The 8,953-nt window shown below is 31.7% G+C and overlaps 1 long non-coding RNA gene across 1 annotated transcript; it reads left to right on the top strand.

Moving 5' to 3' along the window:
• The first annotated feature begins 253 nt into the window (after positions 1-253).
• LOC109803754 (uncharacterized) lies at positions 254-7,366 on the top strand. Its single transcript, XR_014432171.1, has 3 exons — positions 254-735; positions 886-1,852; positions 1,950-7,366. It is a non-coding gene; the product is annotated as an uncharacterized LOC109803754 (long non-coding RNA).
• The last annotated feature ends 1,587 nt before the right edge of the window (positions 7,367-8,953 follow it).

The raw sequence follows: 8,953 nt of genomic DNA, 5'->3' as shown, positions 1-8,953 counted from the left end.
AGGCTGCACAGTGTTTGAATGTCGAATTGAAGGAGTTTAAAGGCAGAGATAGGTTCGCATCGTAGAATCGATTCAAAATTCATTCAGATAGCGTCACTCTCCAATCTCCAAATCCTTAACAACTATGGTGAGAGGATTGCTCAACAAGCTCGTCTCTCGCTCCCTCTCCATCGTTGGAAAGTGGCAGCACAACCAGCTCCGCCGCCTCAACATCAATGAGTACCAGGTCTCTCTGCGTTCCCCACTCTTGTTCTTATCATTGCAATTTACGAATCGATTCCAATTTCTACGGAATCTGTTGATTCATTTCACTCTTCCGTTCGTGTATCTCTTTTTAATAATAATAATAATAAATCATTTTTGTGGATGATGAATATGGAGTTCCTTGAATGTATATTTTGTGGAACTGTGGATGTTTATTTGTCGAAACTCTTTTGATTTTGGTTGATTGACGAGTGTTGATTATGGAAACCAAGGCGCCGAATTGATGAACAAACACGGAATCAACATTCTAAGAGGCGTAGCTGTTTCCTCTGTTGAAGAGGTCAGAAAGGCCATCAAGGTCAGAGGAGAGTGAAGTTGCGAAAGACATGGCACTCGTAACAACAAACCCAACCATGAACAAGGGGCCTCTGTTCGCTGAGGTTGACATGGGTTCCGATTTCAACGCCCCCACTGTTCGAGCCACCGTTGTTCAAGCCTCCACCATCTTCCACGACACTCCAGCCACTTTAGGTCCAATTTTCTACCTTTCTCTTTTCTCCACTTACCCTTTTCCCCTATGCTCTCAATTTTCTCTTCTTTTTCTCTTTTCGCCTTCAAAAATCCATCTAGGGTAAGTGTCTCTATTGATTGGTGATGATGGTTTTGTCACTTTGTGTACAGATAAAGCTAAGAGGTTCTTGGATGAAGTTGCGGGCTATGGATCCTAGCTTGTGGTGTTTCCAGAAGCATTTGTGGGTGGCTATACGCGTGGTTCAGCTTTTGTTGTTTCTATTAGAAATCGCGCGCCCAAGGGTAGAGAAGAGTTCTGCAGGTATCATTCTACAACCATTGATGTGCCTGGTAAGAGCTAAACATCAAACACTCACATTGTAGTTGCTTACTTACTTTATGTTGCAACAAACTATTATACAACCGTTTTATATCATAAAGAATCCTAGATCCAAATCCACAACTGAAGTGATATGGCTGAGATATAGTATATAAGTTGGAGTTATTTTCATCCTTTATGTAAAGTTGAGTTAAGTTCATACACATTTATGTGTCATTGTAATTTTTATCTAGTCTATTATGTCACTTGTTATCAGGATCTTTATTTGATCACTTGCAAATACTCACTTCACCCTCAAAATGTCTTGTCTTTAGCATTTGACCGACAAAGAACTCTAGTACAGTGTAAGACCGAGAAGTTTGACCACCTTTGGTTGTACAAGTATTTTCTTAGTCTAATTCGGTGTGCCACTGTCAACTGATTGTCATTACTCAAACCTTAAAAAAAAAAAAAAACTGAAGGTAAACACCTAGTGACCAAAACTGCATTGTCTAATATGCATTGCTCTAAATCTGATGAATATAATAAACTTTGTGATAAATCAACAAGGAAACCATTATTATGTGCTCTGTTCTGAAAAATTTATCAATAATATTGAAGAAGCATTTAGTTGGACGTTTAGTACCATTAGCATTTTAGTTGGGTTTAATAAACTGTGATGTGATATATATTTTAATGGTAACAGATTTAGGGCACCAAACTGTACAGAGAACAGTCTATGCCTCTGATCCTCTGCAGTCAATGCATGATATCAATTAAAATTTCCCTAACATAGTTTCTTCTTTGCCTCACATGAAGGTAAATAATTTTGTTACTTTTTTTGGATGCTTAAACATAAGACACTTTCCACCCAAGTAATCATGTATTGTTCTTATGGAACTATGATGTGCAACAGCTTGATCACTCTGTTCGAGATGAAATAATGGCAAATCAGCGGATGATTCCACCTAGCAAGTCTTTAATGGCTATCAATGGTGCTTTAGTCAATGTTGAAGATATTGACCTTTATCAATAATATTTTTTTCTCTTGTTGATATCATTTATCATTTATATTATAATGTTGAGATATTATTTATCCTTGGTATTTCATTATTTCATGTAGCTTAAGGTTACTGTTTCTCTCCATCATATATTCATATGGAAAAAAAATTATTATTGCATCCTGTTGGTTCTTTTGTTGTGAACAATAAAGATTGCAAGATTTAGATCTTGGTCCATTTATACTTCATTTTGTGTTTATTCTGGTTCTTTTGTCTAATGTTATTCCTCATTTTAGATAGCTAGTTAATAGTTATCAGGGCCTAGGGCCTATCTTATCTGCACCTGTATATGGTTTTATGAGCTAATTATTATTTTGAAGAATTATTTTTGGGTTCTAAGAAAGTAAACATTTGGTAGCTATTTGGTTCTGGTCCACAATTACGATAAAGGAAATTCTTTTAGTGTGTTATCTTCTATATAATTAATCTATAGATATTGTTAATTATTTCATTCATGTTAAATTGATTTTTTGTTTCACCTGTATATATAATCAATTCATCATACGTTTTTACTCTGGTGTGGCAGACCACTGCACTTGTGTGTGGCAACATGGAATGTTGTTGTTGTGAAGAGATGGGTGGAAGTTGCAATATTTGTCCATTATATATAGAAAAAAAAGAATCCAAAAACAAGCATTTTTTTTTATAAAAAAAATGCAATCTACATCGGTTCTCAGGAGAACCGATGTAGATTTATGCTTAAATCTACATCAGTTTTTCAGAACCAATGTAAAAATGTATACATTTTTTACATCGCTCTATTCTACATCAGTTTTAGAACCGATGTAGGTTACTTTAGAGAACCGATGTAGAATATGCATCTTGTAGTAGTGATACCGCATGATATGTGATGAGATATGTGGTTGGTGCCACATGCTTGCATTTATGAGTCGAGTCCATGGGATCATTACATGATAAGCGATTGTGCATGTGTTACTATTTTCTGTATGGCTTGTATGTGTGCCTTGTTTGTGATTGCTTTATGTGTGTGTGTGTTATCTGACAATTGTTTTTACACCTGAAATCGAGTGAGAGGTTTCTCACTCCTTTGTCTGATTGGTATATGTTTCTAATTATGTTTGCAAATAATCATTAGCATGAGGATGTTGGTGATAAAGCTTAGGCTTCCATATTGGGAATGCTCTGATAGGGCATGTGACATCAGGGCATAAATAAGACTAGTTTAGGACTTTATTTCTATTATTTCATTTTGTAAAAAATTAATTTTATTTATTTGTAATTTTCGCATTTGAGTTATAATTTACGTTTATGAATGTGAACCTTTTTACCCACATGTTACTTGAGGTGTTGATTTAAATACAAATGATTTTATTTACTCTTTTATTTTATATTTGCTTATATTATGTGTTATGGTATGCGGGATAGAGGGTGTCACATTAGAAGATTTTTGATCCCCTTTCGCATACTTTGCTTCCAATTTTTTTCTTGCGATCACCATGGTTGATGCTTCTCCAATTCAAATTGATCAACATGATCCTCTTTTCATTCACCATGTTTATCATCCAAGTCAAAGCCCTGTGTCCACACCTTTGAACAGTGACAACTTCGGTTCTTGGAGAAGTGTTGCTATCGCACTTGAATCCAAGAACAAGATGGGATTTGCTGATGGTTCAATCCTAAAGCCAACTAATCCAACTAAACTTTCTTTGTGGAAAAGAAATGATAGCATCATAAGATCTTGGCTTCTCAATCCAGTCAACAAAGACATTGCTACGAGTGTCATTTACTCCTCCACAGCCGCGATCTTGTGGGAAGATTTAAACTCTTGGTATAGGCAAAAAAATAGGCCTCAAGTTTTCTAATTGAAGAAAACAATCTTTTCTTGCAATCAAGGTTCAATGTCTGTCAACCAATATTTTTCCAAGATCAAGAGTCTTTGGGAAGAATTGAGTGATTTTCAACCACCTTACTCTTACACATGTGAGGGAGTGAAGTCTTTGCTTGAGTACCTTCATTCTGAGCATGTGATGTATTTTTTAATAGGTCTCAATAAAAACTATTCTTAGATTAGTGGCTAGATCTTGCTAATGGATCCTATTCCTTCAATAAATCAAGTTTTTTACCTTGTGGTTCAATAAGAGAAAAGACAAGAAGTTGGCATTCCCACACAACAACCATCACTAGTTGTTTTTGTTGTTCCTCAGTCCAACTCTAAATCTTAGCAATCTGGATCAAACAAAAAGGAAAGACCCAAATGCATCTACTGTAAAATGCTTGGCCATAAAGAAAACAAATTTTATAAGAAGCATAGATATCCTGCAAGTTACAAAAAATCCACTCCAAATGTAAATCGTCACTAATTCAAATGATTCCAACACAGGAGATAACCCAATGCAGTTGACAAAGGCTCAATATGATCACCTTCTAAACCTTTTTCAAAGTCAGGTTGCACCTACTGGAATATTATAGTAGTATAACTCCTTAAACTCACCAAAAAATGGTAAGTTGAGTTTTTCTTTTTTCAAGAACTTGGCCTTCACTACATATCCAAACAAAGGAAATTCCTCACTCTAGATAGTAGACTCTGGGGTTATTACACATATTACATGTTCTATGGATAATTGTGTTTGCTATAGCAAATTAGACCATCAATTTGTTTACCTTCCCATTGGAAGTGCTATTAAAGTAAAAGCCATTGACACTATTAAATTGAGTAACAATTTCATTCTCCACAAAGTCTTGTTTATACTAGACTTTAAAGTCAATCTTATATTCGTAATTTCCCTAACTCAGTTTACTAGGAACAATATTCTTTTTGATCATTCTTCTTTTGCCATACAGGATCACTAGGATTCAAGGCTGATTGGCAATGGTAACATCCTAGATGGCCTCTACATTCTCAAAATTCCAAACATTAAGTCTTCTAGTTTTTTTTTGTTTTTTGCATTCACCAAATCATATTGTTGCAACTATTAGTAATAACATTGATACGACTACTACTGTAAACAAATGGTACTACAAATTAGGCCATTTATTTGATGATGTACTAAGAATGATTCATGCTAATAAGAGTTTGCACTTGCCTAGTAATTTTTCATGCAAAGATTGTTGTATATGTCTTTTAGCTAAGCAAAAATGCCTTCCTTTTCATAACAATAACAACTTGGCTGATGATTGTTTTGACTTAGATCATTGTGACATTTGGGGACTTTTTCATATTGCCACTTATGACAATCACAAGTTCTTTCTCACTTTTGTTGATGATCATAGTAGATTTACAAGGATTTTTCTCTTGAAATCCAAAGATCAAACTTCTGTTTGTATACAAATTTTTTTCAAACTTGTTAAAACTCAGTTTGATAATCTATAAAATGTTTGAGGAGTGATAATGCCAAGGAATTTTTATTAATTGGTTTTTTAGCTAATGAAGGAACATTGCATCAGTTTTCATGTCCTTACACACCATATCAGGATTCAGTAGCTGAGAGGAAACATCAACATCTTTTAAATGTGGCATGATCCTTGATGCTTCAGTCCAAAGTGCCAATAGATTTTTGGGGAGATTGTATTTTGACTGCTACATACATAAATAGGTCTCTGAAGGTTGAGTATTATTATGTGCAACCTCTTTAGGTTAGGTGTAGATGTTGTTGCTCTACAAGATCGACTATTATCCTGCAGCTTGAGCAATTGAGTTCATCTTTATCGATCTTCTCCAAGATCACTCAGGATGTTAAGTATTTCTATGCAACCTCTCTGGGCCTATAAAGTTGAGTATTCCTTGAGCTCAACCTCTCCAAGCTGCACAAGGATTAGTGATTCTTGCTGACCATTGAGTATTTCTATGCGACCTCTCCAAGCTTATTGAAGGTTTGAGTATTCCTTGAGCTCAACCTCTCTAAGCTGAACAAGGATTGGCGGTTCCTGTTGATTGATTAGTATTTCTATGTGGCCTATCCAGGCTTACAAAGGGGTGAGTATTTCTGCATGACCTCTATAGGCCTACAAATTTGAAGTGCAGGACAAATGTATAAAATAAATTGGTGTTATGAAAATTAACTTTTAATTATTCATAATTTGTAAAAAGGTTGCAAGTACCATGGAGGCTAGGGTGGGGAAGGGAATTAGGTGGTTTATGGTGGACTATTAACATTTACTGTTAAATTAATTTTATTTTTACAATTCTATGGTGAATCCTATGTAACATTGTATTGTAAATTTTGTTATTTAATTGAATAATTGTTGATATGTTGGTTTAATCTATAAAACTTTTAGGATTAAAGAATCCTAAAAAGTTTAGTTGTTACATAGTTGTTTTGAGTTGATGTCAAAATTGACCAAGTTAAGAAAAAGGTATCTAAGATTTTTTTAAGATTTAAACTTTACAAGTTCATTTTTTTAAATTTTTTTAGAAAGAAGTTAGAGAGATAAACATTAAAGCTATTAGTGATCCTACTTCCTTCTAACTCTATAGTAGAGCTATCATCCTTCCTTGAAGCTTAGATTGAGTTGCTATGTTGAGATTCAAAACTAATCCTTCCTTAAAGCTTAGATTGAGTTGTTATATTTAGATTCGAAACTGAGGAATTGAGAATTAGAAAGAGAAGTAGTCATGCGAGAGTTTAGAGTTTATTCTCTTTTTCCTTGTTTTTAAGAGCAATTGAGATAAAGGAAGCTTGTAAAATTGATATTGTGTTGCATGAGTTGTAGATTACCTTAATTCATCAAATTGTGGCTATGTTGTTGAACGAAGAGATGGAAGCCTTGGTGTTTTGATTCTTTTGTTGTTTTTGGTAAGTGAGAGGAAGTTAGTGATTTGTGAATTCTTGTTGGTTACATGTTGAATTTTTCTAGACATTTGAGTTGCTTATATTATATTGTGTTGTTTGGTGAGTTGCATATTGGATTAGAAAAGGATTTTAGGTGGTTTAATCTAAATTGTGGTTCTAAGAAGTACATAAATCATCTTTGTGTTAGGTGCAACTTCATGACACCAAGCATGATGCAAGTTAGAGGCTCTAGCCTCATTAATGCATACACAAGTTGAGTAGTGTCGAACCTGATTTAGTTAAAAGCTCTTTGACTTAGCTATATTGGACGAGGGTTAAAAGGCACTAAGCATTATATTAGGAGTTTTTTGACTTAGTAATGCAAGGCACATAATGAGTGGTATTGAGTGTGATCAAGTGAGTGACTCTTTGCCTTGATAATGCCAAATGTGGGTTGAATAGCGTCAATCATGGGTAAGGTAAAGGTTATTTATCTTGGTGATGTCGAACATGAGATTGATAATGTTAAACGTGATTTAGAGAGAGACTCTTAGTCTTATTAAAAATGAAAATAAGGATTAAATTTAGGATAAAAATGAAAATGGATAAACAAGAAACCATTAAAAAAAAAGGCTAAATTTAGGATCTACCTACTCTAAAGTAAAGGAATTGTACTCTAGAGAATAAAATGCAATAATAACCATTGATTAAAAAATCAATGATCAATATTATATTTAATTTTAAGTTTTATTTTGTAAGAATTTATTATATCATAATTCTTAATCGATTTTATAATCAACAATTATAAATGCACTTTATCCTCTAAAGTTCACTTCCTTTCTTTATAAAAGTCAAATCCTTATATTTACTTTTCATTTCTATAATTTCATAAATTTATAATTTTGATTCTCGATATTTTAGTTACTAATTTGGTCTTTTTAGTTTTCAAAATTAAACAACATTGATTTACCTTTAACATGTTATAAAAAAAATTAAACAAAAAATGTTGACGTGTATTTGTGAGTGGTACTACCTACAATTATTAACAACAAAATGTATTCACAATAATTTGTCTACTCTATTTTCGTGTATTGAGTGACTTTTTTATTTCTCACACAGTACAATTCATACGAGCAGAACGATACTCTAATTTTATTTTTTATGCATTTCTTCTCACTCTAACCAATTTTTTTTGTTATTTCTACTATATCATACAAGAGTAATGTCCTTAAAAAATGCTTTATTATTTTTTATTTAATTTTAAATAATTTATTAATTATAAATTAATATTACTTAATTTTTAAAGCTAATTTATAATAAATATTTAAATTTAAATTTATACATACTTAAAAAAAATTAAACCCTAAAAAAAATAAAGAGAAAGGGCCGAAACGCGTTCGAGCTAGCCGCCTGTTATGTTTTTGTCTTTTTGTAATTATTTTCTTTAAAGGAAATACACGGTATGTTTCCTGTATGTTGAAAATGTGTAGAAAACCACAAATCAGAAAGCGCGTTGGCCTACATGAAAGAAAATGTATAGCTGACAAAAGATTTAAGACAAATTTTATGGTACCCATCTTATTTAAAAGGGTACTGGTACAGTTTTTTATATTTTATATTTTTAATAATTTATTTAAATAATTTTTATAATATTTTATTCTTTCAATTTTTAAATTATTTACTTATTTTATTTTTATTTTATATATTATAATTTATTTGTAATAATATTATTATATATTTAAATAATTTAATTTTAATAATTTTTAAGTATATTTTTATATTATCACTTAAAATTTTTGAATTTCTATATTTTAATTTTAATAATTTTTTAGGTATATTTTTTATCTTTTTATCTTAAATTTTTGAATTTCTATATTATAATTTTAATAATTTTTTATTTTTACTATTTATTACTTTTTTTCTTTTTTTAATATTTTATAATATTATTAAAATCTTATAATTTTAATTTCTATAATTTTATTTTACTTTTTATTTTATAAGTATAATTTAGATAATTTATTTTATAATTAAATTAATTTTTTTAAAATTTTTATAAATTTATATAAAAAAATATATTAAAACCCCTCGATCTTTGAGGATAGCTTAGCAACTCTCATGATTTAATATAT

The sequence above is a fragment of the Cajanus cajan genome, chromosome 3 (genome assembly GCF_000230855.2).
Source record: "Cajanus cajan strain Asha chromosome 3, NIPB_CcT2T_4, whole genome shotgun sequence".
Lineage (NCBI taxonomy): Eukaryota > Viridiplantae > Streptophyta > Magnoliopsida > Fabales > Fabaceae > Cajanus > Cajanus cajan.
Note: the sequence above shows the minus strand (reverse complement) of the source record. Positions and strands in the feature narration are given on the sequence as shown.